Source organism: Balaenoptera borealis (assembly GCF_965194805.1).
Source record: "Balaenoptera borealis genome assembly, chromosome: 2".
NCBI lineage: Eukaryota > Metazoa > Chordata > Mammalia > Artiodactyla > Balaenopteridae > Balaenoptera > Balaenoptera borealis.
In genome coordinates this window covers 107,378,580-107,396,926 of record NC_138867.1, presented here as the reverse complement: position 1 = coordinate 107,396,926, position 18,347 = coordinate 107,378,580, and the positions used below count along the sequence as shown (strand labels likewise).

Sequence of the window (18,347 nt, the reverse complement as noted above, 5' to 3'; positions counted from 1 at the left end):
TCCAAAGACTTCAGTAAGGACTCACATTATGTTTCAAGCCTGTGGAAAGCAGAAGTTTCTTTAAAATATGTTACTGACTTGGGCTGGACCTTAAAGCAGGACTCGATGCCCACGATTTGGGCGGCATGAGACAGGGTCACAAAATGAGATGATGGCATTTGAGGCTCTGCCCTTGAGAATGAAAAGTCACTGAAATGGCCCAAGCCTGGCAAGAGCAATTAACCCTAACCTGCACGTGCTTATGAGCCAGACAGATGAGGGTCCACTCCTGCCCCTCTCCTGCTCTCCCCCTCAGTGGGACCCCAGGGCTCCCATCAGGCACCCTTGCAGTGACCGCTGAGCATGACCACCACCTCACACAGGCCCCACCGCATTGCATCCAGGAGGAAATGCTCGCAAAACGTGCATTCGTTTCTGACGTTGTGATAAACAAATAATGTATATGGTTATATTCCCTTGACATACACGTTATTTTCAAAGACAGCAAGCAAATCATCTTCCGAATTAAGACGGTGATTAAACAGTGGGTCGGGTCAATTACAGTTGCTTACAGAATCAGTGCCTATGGACAAATATATGAAAAATAAAATCAATGACTTTAACTTTGGTAATTTGGAAATTCACCCCCTTGGAAGCATGCAACTAGATTAAACAGTCCTTAACAGTCTCTTTCTCCTCTGTCATAAGGGAATGCTACTTCCTCTTTCAGCTTCCTAGCTCCCAATCCATTTTTATGCTGCAGCCCCCAAGATCTGTGTCAAACAACACATACTCTGATCATGTTTGGAAACCTACAATGTTATCAGCTGAATGAAAGCCACACTCCTCTGCCAGGTTTTCAGGGTCGTTCACGCAACGGGCCGCTTTACCTCTTAGATCTCACCAACCACAGCCAACCCCCTCCACCCACTCCAAGCCTCCAGCCCTGTGTCCATCCAGGCTACCTCTGTTCCTGCTGGTCTGAGCCCCACCCGAACTTCTCCCCCTGCCCTGCCCCGCCCGTGTCCACTAGACCCTTTAAGCTCCAGCTCAGCCGTTCAGTCCTCCCATGCACGCTCCCCTGTTAGCAATACTCCCTGCCATGCCCGTAGCTTCAGTCTTTAAATTCCTTTGAATTTATCACTTGTACTATTTGCAGTTTTTTTTCCTGTATTCTGATTTCCTACTTAGTTATCCTGCACAATTTAGCCCTTTCATATATCAGTATATTACAGCAATACTATTTATGATGGCTTCATTGTAATGGGTGAACCTCATATTGCGGGCCTTCCCATGATCTGGTCTTACACAGCACCTTTTGGCAAGGAAGCTCACCTGGTTGGCTGGGTCAGTCCATCTGGCCCCCAGAAATCCATCTGCTTCAGATTCTTACTTTAATTACCTTGGAAGGGCACTTTTACTAAGATTATAAAAAGACAACCAAAAAAGATAACTTGAGAAGCAATGGTTTTCACATCATGGACTGTGGAATAACTCATATTATTAAGCATTTAAATGATGCATTTAAATTATACAACAAAATGGATCAAAAGTTTGTTCTTTGGTTCTGTGCCTCTACTAATCCCATACTCCCAATTTATCCCTCCCCCCCCCGCTTCCCCTTTGGTAGCCATAAGTTTGTTTTCTATGTCTGTTAGTCTGTTTAGTCTATATTCAATATCTTGTAACAAGCTATAAATGGAAAGGAATTGAAAAAAGAATAAAGATATATACATATATATGTATAACCGAATCACTTTGCTGCACACTAGAATCTAACACAATATTGTAAATCAACTATACTTCAATTTAAAAAAAGTTTATTCTTTGGGATATTTATAGATCTCATATATACCCAAAAGAGTGTTCAGTAGTCAGTTAAATTCAGTAAGTCCTGGGTTAAGCAAATGGCAAACAGGTTTCCTTACTCTAGCTTTTCGGAAAGTCTCCTAATGTCTGCACTGGGAATCTCCTTGAGTGGGTTAGTGGATGCTGTATTCCTACAAATGAGTTGACCCCAGCACCATTTTTCCACGGAGCAACTTCTGGGGAGCGTATTCCAGGAAACTCATTCTGTCTAACACTGATGTGGTTCAGGCATTCCCTTCCAAAGCCCTCCTCATCAGGATCTTGCTTGAACCTTTAGTGAGCGTGGCTAAAGGAAAGGTTTATTTTCTGTCCCTGACTTCCTCTGTTTTGTTTCCTGGTCTGGTCATGTGAAGGGCCCTGCTCTTTTTTCACATCTCACAATTTTCATGTTGTGTGTTGAGCCACATCACAAACCACAGATAATTCTTAGCCTCTGTCTGCATTTGCTCGGTGTGAGTTCCAGTTCAGAGAGGCAGCCTCGAAGACCAATCGGCACTGTGGACTCCAGAGTCCCCCAGGCTGGCTTTCAGTTATAGCCATGCCACTTACCAGCTGTGTAAACCAGGGACATTTCTTAATCTTTCCGTGCCTCATCTGCAGGCATGATCATAGGACACACGTCACAAGATTTTGTGAGAGGTTAATCTAGGGAGGGTGTTGTACAGAATCTGGCCTCTAGGAGTGCTATTAGTATTAATTTACAGTACGGTCCTCAGTGATTCCATTTCTCCTAACTATAGCTATTGCTGGAACCATTAGCTATTATGAGGATCCATGTAAATCCTAAAACTTCAGGAAGTCTGACTCATGACTTGAAAGCTGCTTGCTGTATTTGCCTGAGAAAAATGTTCCATCTGTTCTTGGTGGGAACAAGAAAAGAGAAATAGAATGAATTAACTGCTATTGGTGAGAAGAGAACAGCTTCTGGGCTGAGTGTTATCTCAAAGAGTTATTCCCTATGACTGTGCTTCAGAGGTCAGCAAACTTCTTCTGTCAAGGGCCAGATAGTAAATATTTTAAGCTTTGCGTGATAGAAGGTCTCTGTGCTAACTACGCAGCTCTGCCCTTGTAGTGTGAGAGCAGCCATGAGCAATGTATAAGTGAATGCGCGTGGCTGTGATCCAGTAAAACTTTATTTATAAAATCAGGAAGCTGGCTGGATTTTGCCTGCAGGCCTTGTTTGGGGACCTCTGCTCTGCTGTCATCAACTCTGAATTTCCCAGGGACGGGATTTTTTTCAGGGTGGCTCTGTCCACCAAATGTGAGTAGGGAAGCTGACCCCTGTGGAAACCAATAGTGGTGAGAGAAGCCAGTCCAAGAAAAAGCCAACAAACTTGGAGAGTGGCATTGAAAGAACTGCAGGGAACAAAAGCACAGTCCTGGTGACATTGTAAACTTCTGGATCAACTTTGCTGAAGCCTGCCTTACCTCGGGACTTTATGGTTATATAAGCCAGTAAATTCCTATTACCGTTTTAGCCAAGCTGAGTTGGGTTTTCTTGTCACATGCCAACCAAAGTCTTCTACTGCTACACCATGATTATAGCTACATTAAATACATCAATGAACACTTTATGGTGGATGCGCCTGGTGTTCAATTTGTGTTTTATATCCAGTTAGAACTTTTGCTGACTAACTCAGAAAAGGAAATTTAACAACCAAAGCCCATTCCAAAATGAATTTACAGCCATTCATCTAAAAATTTCTAGGGCACTTTCATCATTTCTAAAGTGCTTGGGGACATTATCTTTCAAGTGTCTATTATTCATATTTTATTTATAAAACTCTCTTGTATTTTGGTTATATTGCTTCTGGCTCTTCGGTTATTCTACATAATAAAAACAAGCAAATTCACCCATCAATCTATAACCCCTCAAAGTTCTGACTCTAGTTGAGAAGGACTCTAAGTAAAAATAAGAGAGGCGCTCGCACTGCTTTCATAAATCAACTTCTCGTAAGATTTCTTTAATGCCTCAGAGTCAGCCCTAAACCTAAAACTGCAGGATGCTCTGATGACCGTCTTCTCTCTATAGCAGACAGGGTGGTGCCAGGCACTCGGGCAAAGTGCCTGGAAATGTTGTCCAAGTCCACCTAGAAACCTGGAATCTTGAACACAAGAAATGGTAAAGGCCTGACTCACAGCATTTACCCCAAAGATAGGGAGCATTCCTGTGACATCTCTGAGTGAATGGCAGGAACTCAACACAATAGTACTGTCCCTCCTCACTCGCCCCCGCTCAGCACACCCTCACACACACCCTGTGCTCCCAGAACTTGACTGACTTGCTGATCACCTCTGGAGATTGTGTGATAAAAGTCCTCACCTTGTACAGCAGTTCCCACATTGGCCAAATGTCAGCACTCGTCAGGCCCAGGATGCCGTATGGACATTAGCAATGGGTCATTGATTTCGTTCATGCTGAGTCAGTCTCCTATGCTGCTGTAACAAATTACCAGAAACTTAGTAGCCTAAAACAACACATATTTTTAATCTTATCATTCGTGTTTATTTTTTAAATTTTTTTATTGATGTATAGTTGATTTACAATATCGTATTAAGTTTCAGCTGTACAGCACAGCGAAGATATATATATATATATATATATATATATATATATATATTCTGTCTCAGATTCTTTTCCCTTACAGCTTATTACAAAATAATAAGTATAGTTCTCTGTGCTATACAGTAGGTCCTTGCTGGTTATCTATTTTATACGTAATTGTGTGTATATGTTCATTCCAGCCTCCTAATTTATCCCTCTCCACACATGTGTCTGTGAGTCTCTTTTTATTTTGGAAATAAGTCCATTTGTGTGTGTTTTTTTTTTTAGATTCCACATATAAGCGATATCTTATGATACTTGTCTTTCTCTCTCTGGCTTGCTTCACTTAGTATAATAATCTCTAGGTCCATCCATGTTGCTGCAAATGGCATTATTTCACTCTTTTTTATGGCTGAGTAATATTCCATTGTATATATGTATCACATCTTCTATATCCATTCCTCTGTTGATGGACATTTAAGTTGCTTCCATGTCTTGGCTATTGTAAACAGTGCTGCAATGAACATCAGGGTGCATGTATCTTTTTGAATTATGGTTTTCTCTGGATATATGCCCAGGAGTGGGATTGCAGTATCATATGGTAGCTCTATTTTTAGTTTTTTAAGGAACCTCCATACTGTTCTCCATAGTAGCTGTACCAGCTTATATTTCCACCAATAGTGTAGGCGAGTTCCCTTTTCTCCACACCCTCTCGAGCATTTATTGTTTGTAGACTTTTTGGTGATGGCCATTCTGACTGGTGTGAGGTGATACCTCATTGTAGTTGTGATTTGCATTTCCCTAATAATTAACGATGTTGAGCATCTTTTCATGTGCCTTTTGGCCGTCTGTATGTCTTCTTTGGAGACTTCTACCCATTTTGATATTGAGCTGCATGAGCTGTTCGTATATTTTGGAACTGAAGGCCTTGTCGATCGCATCATTTGCAAATATTTTCTCCCATTCTATAGGTTGTCTTTGCATTTTGTTTATGGTTTCCTTTGCTGTGCAAAAGCTTTCAAGTTTAATTAGGTCCCATTTGTTTATTTTGTTTTTATTTTCTTTACTTTAGGAGACGGATCCAAAAAGATATTGCTGCGATTTATGCCAAAGAGTGTCTTACCTATGTTTTCCTCTAAGAGTTTTATAATACTCCTCTTACAGTTCTTTAAAGCAGAAATCCGACATGGGTCCCAATGGGCTAAAAACAAAGTGTCAGCAGGGCTACAAATTTCTAAAGGCCCTAAGAAAGAGTTTTCTCATCTTTTTCAGCATCTAGAGGCTGCCCACAGTCCTTGACTCACAGCTCCCTTCATTGTCCAAAACCAGCAATGGAGGACTGGGTCATTCTTATAGCAAATCCCTCCAATTTACATTCTGCCTCCCTCTTCCACTTGTAAAGACCCTTGTGATTATATTGGGCCATCCAGATAATCCAGGATAACCTCCCCATCTCAAGGCCAGATGATTAACAACCTTAGTTCCATCTACAACCTTAATTTCCCCTTTGCTGTGTGACAGCATAGTCATAAATTGCAGGGATTAGAACCTGGACATCTCTGGGGGCCATTATTCTGCCTACCACAAGGGAGAATAAGGAAAAATAAACAAAATATATTAAAGTGGCAGGTGATGCTAAGAGCAATGGAGAAAAGCAAAGCAGGGGAGGGTATGGGGTATGCCGGACACATGTGTCCTTTTACACAGGCGGATCAAAGAACGTCTCACGATTAGGAGACATCCAAGTAAAGATCTCCAAGAGATTAGAGAACTAGCCATGAAGATATTTGGGGGGAAGCTTTCCCACCAAAGGGAACAATAAGCGCCAAGGCCCGGAGGTGGGAGCAGGCTGGGAGTGTCTGAGGAACAAGAGGGAAAGCCATGCAGCTGAAGCTGCCTGAGGTGGGGAGGGAACGAGAGGAGACAAGGACAGAGAGGGAATGGTGAGGATCATGTCAGACTTTTGAAAGTCTGACATGTCATGTCAGGCTATTGAAAAGGACTTTAGATTTGACTCAGTGTAAAACAGAGAGGTTTTTTTCTTCAGTGTTTTTAGAAACCTTTTATTTTAAAATAATTTTTGATTTATAGAATAATTGCCATGATAATCCAGAAAGTTCCCAAATACTTTTCACTCAGTCTCCCTTCATGTGAACATCTTATATAACCACGGCACATTTACCAAAACTAAGTAATCGACGTTGGTTTAAAACTATACCTAAACTTCAGACTTTATTCATATCTCACGGTTTGCCCACTAATGTCCTTTTCCTGTCTCGGGACTCCATGCTGGGCTTAGTCATCACCTCTCCTTACTCTCCTCCAATCGGTGACAGCTTCTCATTCTTGTTTTTTGTGACCTTGATGCTTTTGAAGAGTACTAGTCAGGTATTTGTAAAATGTCTCTTGATTTGGATTTGTCTGATGTTTTCTCACAATGCAGGTTATGGGTTTTGGGGAGGAAGATGACAAAAATGAAGTGACCTTCTCATCATATATCATGGGGAACACGATGCCACCATGGTTTACTACTGGGGTTGTTAACTTTGATCACTTGATCCGAGTGATGTCTGCCAGGTTTCTCTGCTGCAAATTTACTATTTTCCCCTTTTCATATTCTATTCATTAGAAATGAATCAAAAGTCCAGTCCACTCTCAGGAGGAGGAGAAATAACTTCCACATCCTGGAGTGAGGAGCATCAGAGAATTTGTGGATGTATGTTAAAACCGCCTCAGTAATTACAGGCATACCCCATTTTATTGCGCTTCACAGATATTATGTTTTTTTACAAATCAAAGATTTGTGCAACCCTGCATTTGGCAAGTCTATGCACACCATTTTTCCAACAACATTTGCTCACTTCATATCTCTGTCACATTTTGGTAATTTTGACAACATGTCAAATATGTTTACTATTATTATATTTATTATGGTGATCTACGATTAGCAACCTTTGATGTTACTATTGTAATTGTTTGGGGGCCCCAGGAAGTGCACCCATATAAGATGGCAAAATTAATTGGTAAATGTGTGACTTCTGACTGCTCCATTGACTAGCCATTCCCCATCTCTCTTCCTCTTCTTGGTCCTTCCTATTCCTTGAGACACAACAATATTCAAATTAGGCCAATTAACAACCATACAATGGCCTCTAAGTGATCAAGTGAAAGCAAGAGTCCATCGATACAGCAAACCTCATTGTTGTCTTATTTTAAGAAATTGCTGCAGGCACCCCAGCCTTCAGCAACCAGCACCCTGATCGGTCAGTAGCCATCACTATTGAGGCAAGAGCCTCCACCAGCATAAAAGATTATGACTAGCTGAAGGCTCAGATGATGGTTAGCATTTTTTAGCAATAAAGTATTTTTTTAATTAAGGAATGTACAGTTTTTAGACATAATGCTATTGCACACTTAATATACTACAGCATAGTGTACACTAAATTTCCTATGCACTTGGGAACCAAAACATTCGTGTGCCTTGCTTTATTGCAATATTTGCTGTATTTTGCAGTGGTCTGGAACCAAACCCAGATAACTTCCTGGTATTCCTGCAGTGAGTATTTTGGAGGAGGTACTTTGAAGCAATGAAAACATCCTGCTTCTCTCAAAGTTTTGCCCACTAATATTAGCATCTATTAGCAGATCTCGACTGTAACAAGTGGTACTTTAATGGTGATTTTCTATTTCCTTAATTCCTTCTATGTTTAATATTTGGAGTTCTTCTGTAAGGAATTCTTCTGTGCCTTCTCCCTTATTCAGTTATTCATTTATTTATATGAGTATAAACTCACGGACAATCATTTTGTTCTTTGGACTGTAATCTGATACTATTGTTATTTATTTTGTTTCTCCGATAGTTCTGGCTTTGGACATTGGGAAGTCTTTCACATTGGCTCCTGTGTCCATTTGACATGCTCTGTTTTTTATTTTGTTTTGTTTTTAGCATATCTTCATCTCCTGATACTTACTCTAAGATGCTCCAGGCTCATCTTATATTTTTCCTGTCCCAGCCCTCAAATCAGCCATTTTTCTGAGGCGCCCTGGTTTCTTTTATTAGCATATGCTTTAAGAAACAGAGATCTGGGTACAGTTTCAGTTTTGTCATTGGAGAGATTTGGGCAGCAGAAAGATAGCTGTGACATGTTTTTAAAGGATCAGTTCTATGGCTGGGTTCAAAATAGCTACATGGGAGTGATTGCTGCAATAATCCAGACTCCTTGACAGTCATGTAGAGAAGTTGTAGAGTGAAGCAATCCAGTCACTATGAAGTGCCTCAGAGGCCCATTCAAGGGCTCACACATGAAGCAAAGTTACTCCTCATTCATGAGGCTTTTATTGAGCCCCACTGTGTCCCAGGCCCAGTGCTCTCTGCTGATGATACTGTTATGAAAAAGAGTTTTCCTCCTCCCCGGGGCATTCATAGTCTGGTACAACAGGTGCAGCCCTGTGGTAATCGGGGGAGCAAAGATTTGTAAAAGGTAAGGTGTTAGCACAAAAGAGGGACTAGCTTTTTATTGGGAGAGAGTCACAGAAATCATAACACAAGGTGAAGAGTGTAGTTCTGGAGTCAGATTTACAGGGTTGGAATTGGGGTTCCCCATGTATTAGCTGATGACTCTGAATCTCTGAGCCTCAGTTTCCCTATGTGGAGGGGACGACAGCACCCACCTGTCGAAGCGACCATGATGCATCCACCAGGCAGTTTTGTCTTCATCCTGCATTTCTTGGTTCCCCTGAAGCTAAGAGGGACCATATGTCAGACTGGTGGCCCAGAGAAGACGGGGGAAGTGGGGGGGGCACCACTCAGAGGTCTCCCTAAAACATCCTTGCGATTCTCCACATCCTCTCTGCCTTCTACACCAAAACTCCAGGATGGGCACGGAACCCAGGGCTCACAGCTTAAAAGTGAGCCCCACAGGAGGTGCTGCCAGCCAGGAATTTGTGCTCCAGACTCTGCACAAGAGCAGGAAACAAATAGTCTCGCTGAATTCTGCGACTGCTTATTGCAAGCTTCAGCCTGTCCTGATTAGCACGGCCCCTCAAAGGTGTCTGGAACACCTAAGCAAGATAAAAAGCACATGATAAGCCCTCAGTAGCTGATAGCCGTTACTGCACTACATGCTACAGAGAGGGGGCCACGCTATAGGGTTGGGACTTGAGGGGATCTGCCAGGTGGATGGGAGGTGATTGGAGTCAAGTGTTTTGAGCGGAGGGTAAACACTGACAAGTAAGGAAAGGAAAGGGGGATGGTGAGAGTGTTAGATGGGGGGAGGGGAAAAACTGACATGGGACAAAGGGAAGCAAGAGGCATCCAAACTGCGGACAGGGCAGCTGCTGGGAGGCGCCCTGGCCGCCAGGGTCCCGCCTCCGTCACACGCACACAGGGGAGGAGCCCAGCGCCTGCGCCGGCTCTGCTGATGGCTGCTCAGAGCCTCGATGATGTTTCCCCCTCAGCTGCTCCAGACCCAGATGGAGAAAGAGGCCTGGTTTTTCATTTGTCTCAACCTAATGACAAGATCCTTCCTGGACACTTGTTTTTACTCTTTGAAATGTGTTTCTTTTCTCACCTTCCGGTCACAGGAAGAGTCTTAATGGAGTTAGAATAGGAGAGGGAGCAGAAAGCCCCACAGAGTGGAGGCCAACCAAACAAAGGACAGAGGTGCCTTTGTCTCTCTGGGTTGTCAGGGAACAAAGGACAAATGTGCAGTATGGGGCTGGAAAAGCTGCAATGGACGCTTTGCTTTAAAGTCCCCACTAAGCAATATAGACATGTCCCCAGGCTTAGGGGTTCAGCCCGTGGTCAAGTGAAAATTGTCATCTATGCAAAGCTAGCCAGCCTGGAAACTGAGGCAGCCTCGCTTGACCTTCCCAGCACTGCGGTCAAATCGGCCGAGTGGCCACCTAGCAGAGACGAGTCCTGACGCTCAAAAAGGCACTACCTATTTTCCTCTTTGCTTAAACTTACCAAAGTTCACTTATCCAAAAAGTCATTGTTCTGGGGCCTCTGTAAATGTTGTTGAGCTTTGGGGGTGGTTAAGTTACAGCTTTCGCTTGTGACACCAAGGAACCTTGTACACAACTGGAAAATTGACACCAAGCTGACTGGACCAAATCAACCAAATTTTTATAGAAATCTTATCCAGCAGAAAACTATACGTCAGAAAAAAATATAGCGGTCGGTGTTTCCAGATAAAAGGATCACCTGTGCCTGAAAAACAGGAAATAACTAAAACAAAGAAAACCAGACCCAGAGAAATAAAATTTGGACGCATGTGAAATTTAGGAAACCTTTACAGTGAGCTGTCTGGGCTCCTGCCCACCAAATTCTTCCTCCATCCGTCTTCCCCTCCCACCTCCTTGCCTCCGTGGCTTTCCAGACTGACAGCCTACCGGTGAGCATTTGGGAGCGGTGCTTCTTGCTGAAGGACCCACTTTGACCAAGCCCCAGCTGCAGGACGGGCTTCTAAAAGAGCACCGTCCGTATAAATTAAAGCATATTAGCCATCGTGCCCTTTTCCTGGAAAGGAAACCACATCTACTTATGTGTATCTGGAAATCAAAACCTACTTGTCTGTGGCATTCTCGTGGACACGCCAAAACAAAACCCAGGCCAGCTGGCTTGGATGAGGGCTGAGCACACAAAGAGACCTATTCACGCCTTTGGACTTCAAGAGAATCATATGGTCCAACGAAGGTCAACAAAATGGTCACAGCCTGATTTCAAAGGTTAGTTTTTAAAGGTACAGTTCACTACGGCTGCTAAGAAAAAAACCCTTTTTTTCTTTTAGACAAACACTCAGAGATAAGAAACAAGCATAGGAGGAACTGTGCAATCTGCCCTGTGGTCATGTCTCTTTAAGATATGCAGTTGGTGTTATATAGCAAGTTGGTTGTAAAGTCTAATTTTTAAAAAGCCTCCCATACTATGGGATTTACTCACATACTGTGGAAAACTGTCTAAAATATCTACAAATATCATCACTATTTAAACGCACAAATTTCTTCCACGTCTTGGTAGGTAGAGTCTTTGGGGAAATTTTTTTCTTTCTTCAGCTTCCTTCCTTCCTTCTTTCTTTCCTCTTTCCCTATTTCTTCTCCCTCCTACCTGCCTTTGTTTCTATCATCCCTTTTTGATGAAAGAACAGGAAAGGAGAAAGGTAGTAACATTTATTGAGCAGCTACTTTGATACAAGTGTTTCCATGTGTATTCAGCAACCATAAGCATGCATCCCCTGGCTTAATCTGAAAAAGCCAGCTGCACTTCCAGTGAATTCACTTTAGTAGAGATTTATTTTTTTAAGTAACAAGGACAACTTATTAAGTGCACTGATTTAAGATGTCAAAGTCCTTTGAATGACTTAATATGTCTAATCATACCTAAATTGCTGCCCTCCCATGTGATTGGCAGAGTATACATTTTCTGTTTTTGATATAGAAACACACACATATGCACAAACACATGTTCTTTCTTCTTCTGTACTGGTAACTTGCATGCTAAGTTTTCTTGGCTGTTGGTTCTCTCTGCCCCTGCGGGACTTAATTAGCCTCTGGGAAGAAGGTGTAACGTAAGCAGTCTTGAGGAAAGAAGTCTCTCTGTCCTTCCGAATAACTTTCTGACTTTCCCCAACCTTTGCTTCCTCTGCCCGCACCTTGCCTCACCCACTGTCAGCGTCCTCTGGCTCTCGGAGTCCACAAGGCCATGTGCTCCATCTTACACGGGACGGGAGCCAAGCGAGGGAGGAGGGACCTCGAATTGCTCAGTATTTTTCCAGAGAAATACCTATTATTCCTTCAGATTAGACGTCAGTGGAATGAGACAGTTACTCGGATGGAAACAGGTTGAGTTTATTTAAAGGGTTATGTGGAAGCTTGAGAAATTAATAGACAGTGTCCCTTATGGGCATGCATTTCCACCTTGCCACCCCTGCCCTCACTTGGCCGGGCCCCTGCACTCCTTCCCAGGCTGCCTCCCAGCAGATGGGGTCCGAGGTCCCTTCTCAGACTCCCTCCGGCAAAGGGGAGAGAGTGGTCTGCAGCCTTTTTCGGGGATTTCATTCACTCTTAAATGTTTTTCCATCCAGTCAGTTCCTTCCTTTACTGCCGGTTCATCAGATTTTCTCCCAAGAAGGAATGAGAAGATTAACCTTCAAATATGCTTTGGACCAAATAAATGTTAAGCCATTGTTCCCACAGTGGCTTCTAAGATGCATTTGGGGAAGTTCAGTTTCTCCTGGGTTGCATCAGAGCCTCATGTTTGACAGGTGTGATCCTTCGACTTTCTAATGATAACAACCCACACTTGTTGAGCTCTTTGCTTTCTTAATCTCCACAAAAAGTAGCAGGAAGGGACTATTTATTCCTCATCCTATGATGAGGAAACAGACACAGAAAGGTTAAGTAGAGTGCGGCCTGTGACTGTCTGATTGAAAATCCCAACCTTTTTCCCAACTACCCTTTTGCTTGTGTCAAGGCGGTTCTGGAAGACCGGCCCACACCCTTGGATGAGGCCGCAGGTGTGCCCCCAGCGTGCTCCAGGAGCCTTGTCTTCAGGTGGAGATGATGGTAGCAATAATCTCCCTGCTTATAAAGAGCCCGCTCTAGGTGCTCTCATGTGTCCTGGCTCATTTCACAGGGAGGAGGCTGAGTTTCGAGGTCACGTAGCCAAGGCAGAGGCGCTTCGTGCAAATGAAACGAGCTGTCCTTTATCAAGAAAGTTTCTTCTGTTTTCCCAGATGTCATGTGGTAAGGTTAGGAGTCTCTGAGAGGAAGATAAAAAGCATCTTCAATGTCCTAAATGTGTTTGGCCCCAGGACCCCTGGTGTGGCCAGAAGCACAGGGCCATTGCTATGTAAGACGCCTGGGGGATGCTGGTCTTGGTGACCTGATTTTAACAATTTTTCCAGGGTATGCATATAAATTCATTTATCAGTCTTTTTTGTTTTTTAATTCTAGAATGAAGCAGTTAATCTGCGGACATGGTGTGTGGCTGAGGATACTTGACGGGTGGCGACAGGGCCGAGAGAGTCGGGAGGAGGTGAAGGGGGTGGTGCATACAGGTAAGTGATTTAACCGCTCGTGGCCTCAGGTTTCTCACGTACAAAGTGGGCGTGATGATACCTTCCTTGAAGTGTTGTGAGGACCAGAGCAGAGAATGGCTGTTGGTACAGGGTATGTGTACGGTCAGTGGGGGCTGTTATTTACTCTTCTGTTACCTCTTACAATGAGCAATGTCATCGTGGGCAAGTTTTAAAAATAAGTGTAAGCCCCATTTCTTCCTCCATAAAACAGGGGTAAATGTTCCTAAGACAGTTGAACTAATATAAAACCTAGCCTGGGGCTTCCCTGGTGGCGCAGTGGTTAAGAATCCGCCTGCCAGTGCAGGGGACACGGGTTCGTGCCGTGTTCCAGGAAGATCCCACATGCCGCGGAGCGACTAGGCCCGTGCGCCACAATTGCTGAGCCTGCACTCTAGAGCCCGTGCTCCGCAACAAGAGAAGACACCCCAATGAGAAGCCCGTGCACCACAACGAAGAGTAGCCCCTGCTCGCTGCAACTAGAGAAAGCCCACGCGCAGCAACGAAGATCCAACGCAGCCCAAAAAAATAAAGAAATAGAAAGAAAAAAAAAAAAGAATTGATACTATTTAAAACAAACAAACAAACAAAACAAAACCTAGCCTGGAGCCAGGTATTCAGTGGCTTCTCAGTATGTGATGTGAACTTGTCCTCCGGCTGGCCCTGCCCTCACACGGGGAGCTCCCGCTTCACCCCGCTTGCCTCAGTCCTGGAGAAGATGGAGATTCCAAGGGCATGAAAACCTCGCACTGCTTAATCCTTTTTCGGCCTTCTACTTAGGCTAATTCCTTTATCCTGGGTTCATTAAGCTCATGCATCAAGCCTCACAACCTGGTGAGGAGCTGGTGGTTTAATCTCCATTTTTAGAGGGCACAGCACAAAGCACTGTGATTGAAGATGCTGTGTGGCAGCACTCAGAAATGCACGGCAGCTGCTGTCACGGAGCCCGTAACGCACCTGCTTCTACAGCCCGTGTTCCGTGTCCCCTACCAGGTGCCAATTATAGCTCACCTGACACTGGGTCTGCCTGGGGTAGGCAGAGTCCCTGTCGTTCCCCTCGGTACACAGTACCTGTCAGCACTCCACGGAACCAAATAGTTCCGTGGTGAATACTCACTGTCCCCTTTTTGTTCTTCTTTCAAAGCGCAAGATTATGGAATAGGGAAAACATAGCAGATGCGAGAGAATCAGCCCAGTTTTGCTTGTATGAACTTCAGCAAGGTCTTGGCACAGGGGGTTTGGGACCCTGAGGCCAAGCAGTGGAAACTGGATGGTTGGCAGTTTCTTTACGGCTTTGTTTCTGTGCAGTCCCATGCAGGGTTGCATAAACCAGCATCTGAGCAGTTTTTCTTAACTTTCAATGGAACATCACGACTAGGTCTTATGGAAACAACTATACACTACAGGGTAGAGGTTTGGCGAGTTTTATCTTGCAGTTTTGCTATCCGGGGCAGACATTCTGCCCATACCAACCATTTTCATTTGTTGCAGGATCAGAAATTAAACCGTGTGCAAAGTTCATATAAGGTTTTACACAGGAACCAACACGTGGTAAGAGCCAGAAAAGCGGCAGCAAACACTATGTAACCATGTAGTTTTGTTAAAAACATGTTCTCCATGTCTCCAACTTACTAATCTATGAATTAAAAGAGAATTCTGGGTCGTATGGTAGTTCTATTTTTAGTTTTTTAAGGAACCTCCATACTGTTCTCCATAGTGACTGTATCAATTTACATTCCCACCAACAGTGCAAGAGGGTTCCCTTTTCTCCACACCCGCTCCAGCATTTATTGTTTGTAGATTTTCTGATGATGGCCATTCTGATAGGTGTGAGGTGATACCTCAATGTAGTTTTGATTTGCATTTCTCTAATGATTAGTGATGTTGAGCATTCTTTCATGTGTTTGTTGGCAATCTGTATATCTTCTTTGGAGAAATGTCTATTTAGGTCTCTGCCCATTTTTGGATTGGGTTGTTTGTTTTTTTGTTATTGAGCTGCATGAGCTGCTTGGAAATCTTGGAGATTAATCCTTTGTCAGTTGCTTCATTTGCAAATATTTTCTCCCATTCTGAGAGTTGTCTTTTGGTCTTGTTTATGGTTTCCTTTGCTGTGCAAAAGTGACCCAGCAATCCCACTACTGGGCATATACCCTGAGAAAACCATAATTCAAAAAGAGTCATGTACCAAAATGTTCATTGCAGCTCTATTTACAATAGCCAGGACATGGAAGCAACCTAAGTGTCCATCAACAGATGAATGGATAAAGAAGATGTGGCACATATATACAATGGAATATTACTCAGCCATAAAAAGAAACGAAATGGAGGTATTTGTAGTGAGGTGGATGGAGTTAGAGTCTGTCATACAGAGTGAAGTAAGTCAGAAAGAGAAAAACAAATACAGTATGCTAACACATATATATGGAATCTAAGGAAAAAAATAAAAGGTCATGAAGAACCTAGTGGCAATACAGGAATAAAGACACCGACCTACTAGAGAAAGGACTTGAGGATACGGGGAGGGGGAAGGGTAAGCTGTGACAAAGTGAGAGAGTGGCATGGACATATATACACTACCAAACGTAAAATAGATAGCTAGTGGGAAGCAACCGCATAGCACAGGGAGATCAGCTTGGTGCTTTGTGATCACATAGAGGGGTGGGATAGGGAGGGGTGGGAGGGAGGGAGATGTAAGAGGGAAGAGATATGGGAACATATGTATATGTATAACTAATTCACTTTGTTATAAAGCAGAAACTAACACACCATTGTAAAGCAATTATACTCCAATAAAGATGTTAAAAAAAAAAAATTCCAAATAGAACAAAAGTGGCCTCTATAACTACGACATGTAATTGTAAAGGGCCTTTCCATATTTCAGCTAGAACTCTCAGATTTTCCAAAAAAAAAAAAAAATAGAAGTCTGAAAACATTAGAAAGTCAAAGTTAGCATGTTTGTTTTACGCAGTTGCAGAAATGGAGTTAATAAGGACAGGGTAGTGCGGACGCTACGTTATTGCAAACCACTTCTGTGAGATTTTGCTGTGTTTGAAGTTCATGGGCAGTTATGTCGACATTTTACATTCAACTGGTGCCCTCTAGCGACAGGGGAGCAGGCTCTGGCCGTGTGTTGTCTCATTTGAAAGCCAAAGAATTCCACTCTGCATAAAGTATCCTTAGCCAAATTTACAGGGAAGGGAGAGAAGAGGAGAAGCTGGGAGGCAAGAAGGTGCTTTGGAGTACGTTTGTAACTCAGAAGGCAAATCCCAGCAGCCATCTGCAGTTTACACAGTAGGGGTCTTACATGCCTGGAGAGGGTATGAGGACATTTCAGAGAAGAGGACGTTCTTCAGAGAGGGATCTCTGAGAGCCTCCCTAGTATGGGACCTGAGTTTTTCCAGCCTGCCTCCGATAAGTCAGATACACTCCAAAAATTACACAATTCCTCTTGGCTTGAGACCCTGGAATAATGAGGCAGAACGCAAATGTTCCACAATCCGTAGCCAGAACAGAACATGGACCTCTCATGAGCTGAAATCCTTTAGAGCCAGCAGAGGACCAAAGATGTATCCTACATATGTATCCACTGTCCAAAGCCTTTCTTGCTATGGAAACAGATCCTTGGCCTGGAAGACCATCCTCACGGATGGTACCGCCATTGTCTGGGGGCAGAGACAAGCCTTGCTCTGAGCTGGCGTCATCACCTGGCTGTGGGACATCTTGCTTTCATCTGTCCTGGGCGCTGCTGCTGTAATCCAGGCCTTGCTCATTTCCAGCTGAGACTGTTTTTATGTCTTCCAAGTTGGCTTCTCTCTCCCTCACTAATGAATGCATCTTTTACACTGCCACTAGCTGTTTCTATTTAAAAAAAAAAAAAAGGATCTGGTGATCTTATGGGAAACTACAGTAACATGAAATGACCCCAACCCACTTCTTCAGCCCCTTCTCCCCTTTTCCCAGACACAGAACATGCTGTCCTTCACTGAACATACCACATGTTCATCTTCCTGCTTTGCCCTCTATGCAGAACTTCTACCCCCTCCCCCCTGGCCATCCTTCCTGACCTGCAAGTGTCATCTCCTCTAGGAAGCATCCTCCACAGCCTAGTGTCTCCCACCCGTGATCCCACAGCTGCTTTGACAGCAGCGTTGCTCCTGGAGTCTTGGTATCACTTGCTTATGCCTTTGTCTCCACTTTGACCTCCTCCGAACAAAACGCAAGGCTTATTCTTTTTTTTTAAACATCTTTATTGGAGTATAATTGCTTTACAATGGTGTGTTAGTTTCTGCTTTATAACAAAGTGAATCAGTTATACATATACATATGTTCCCATATCCCTTCCCTTTTGCATCTCCCTCCCTCCCACCCTCCCTATCCCACCCCTCTAGGTGGTCACAAAGCACCGAGCTGATCTCCCTGTGCTATGTGGCTGCTTCCCACTAGCTATCTATTTTACATTTGGTAGTGTATATATGTCTATGCCACTCTCTCACCCTGTCATATCTTACCCCTCCCCCTCCCCATATCCTCAAGTCCATTCTCTAGTAGGTCGGTGTCTTTATTCCCGTCTTGCCACTAGGTTCTTCATGGCCTTTTTTTTTTTTTTTCCTTAGATTCCGTATATATGTGTTAGCATACTGTATTTGTTTTTCTCTTTCTGACTTACTTCACTCTGTATGACAGACTCTAACTCCATCCACCTCATTACAAATACCTCCATTTCATTTCTTTTTATGGCTGAGTAATATTCCATTGTATATATGTGCCACATCTTCTTTATCCATTCATCCAATAATGGACACTTAGGTTGCTTCCATGTCCTGGCTATTGTAAATAGAGCTGCAATGAACATTTTGGTACATGACTCTTTTTGAATT

General features: G+C 43.4%; 2 long non-coding RNA genes across 4 annotated transcripts in view; one reads left to right on the top strand and one right to left on the bottom strand.

Moving 5' to 3' along the window:
* The window catches only part of LOC309623678, a 423,847-nt gene that overhangs the window by 303,196 nt on the left and 102,304 nt on the right, over positions 1–18,347 (bottom strand). The window lies entirely within an intron of this gene.
* The window catches only part of LOC309623671, a 386,864-nt gene that overhangs the window by 324,730 nt on the left and 43,787 nt on the right, over positions 1–18,347 (top strand). For all 3 annotated transcript variants that reach the window (XR_014241446.1, XR_014241447.1, XR_014241448.1), the window contains one exon: positions 13,349–13,452. This is a non-coding gene — a long non-coding RNA (uncharacterized lncRNA). The remainder of the gene's footprint in view (positions 1–13,348; positions 13,453–18,347) is intronic.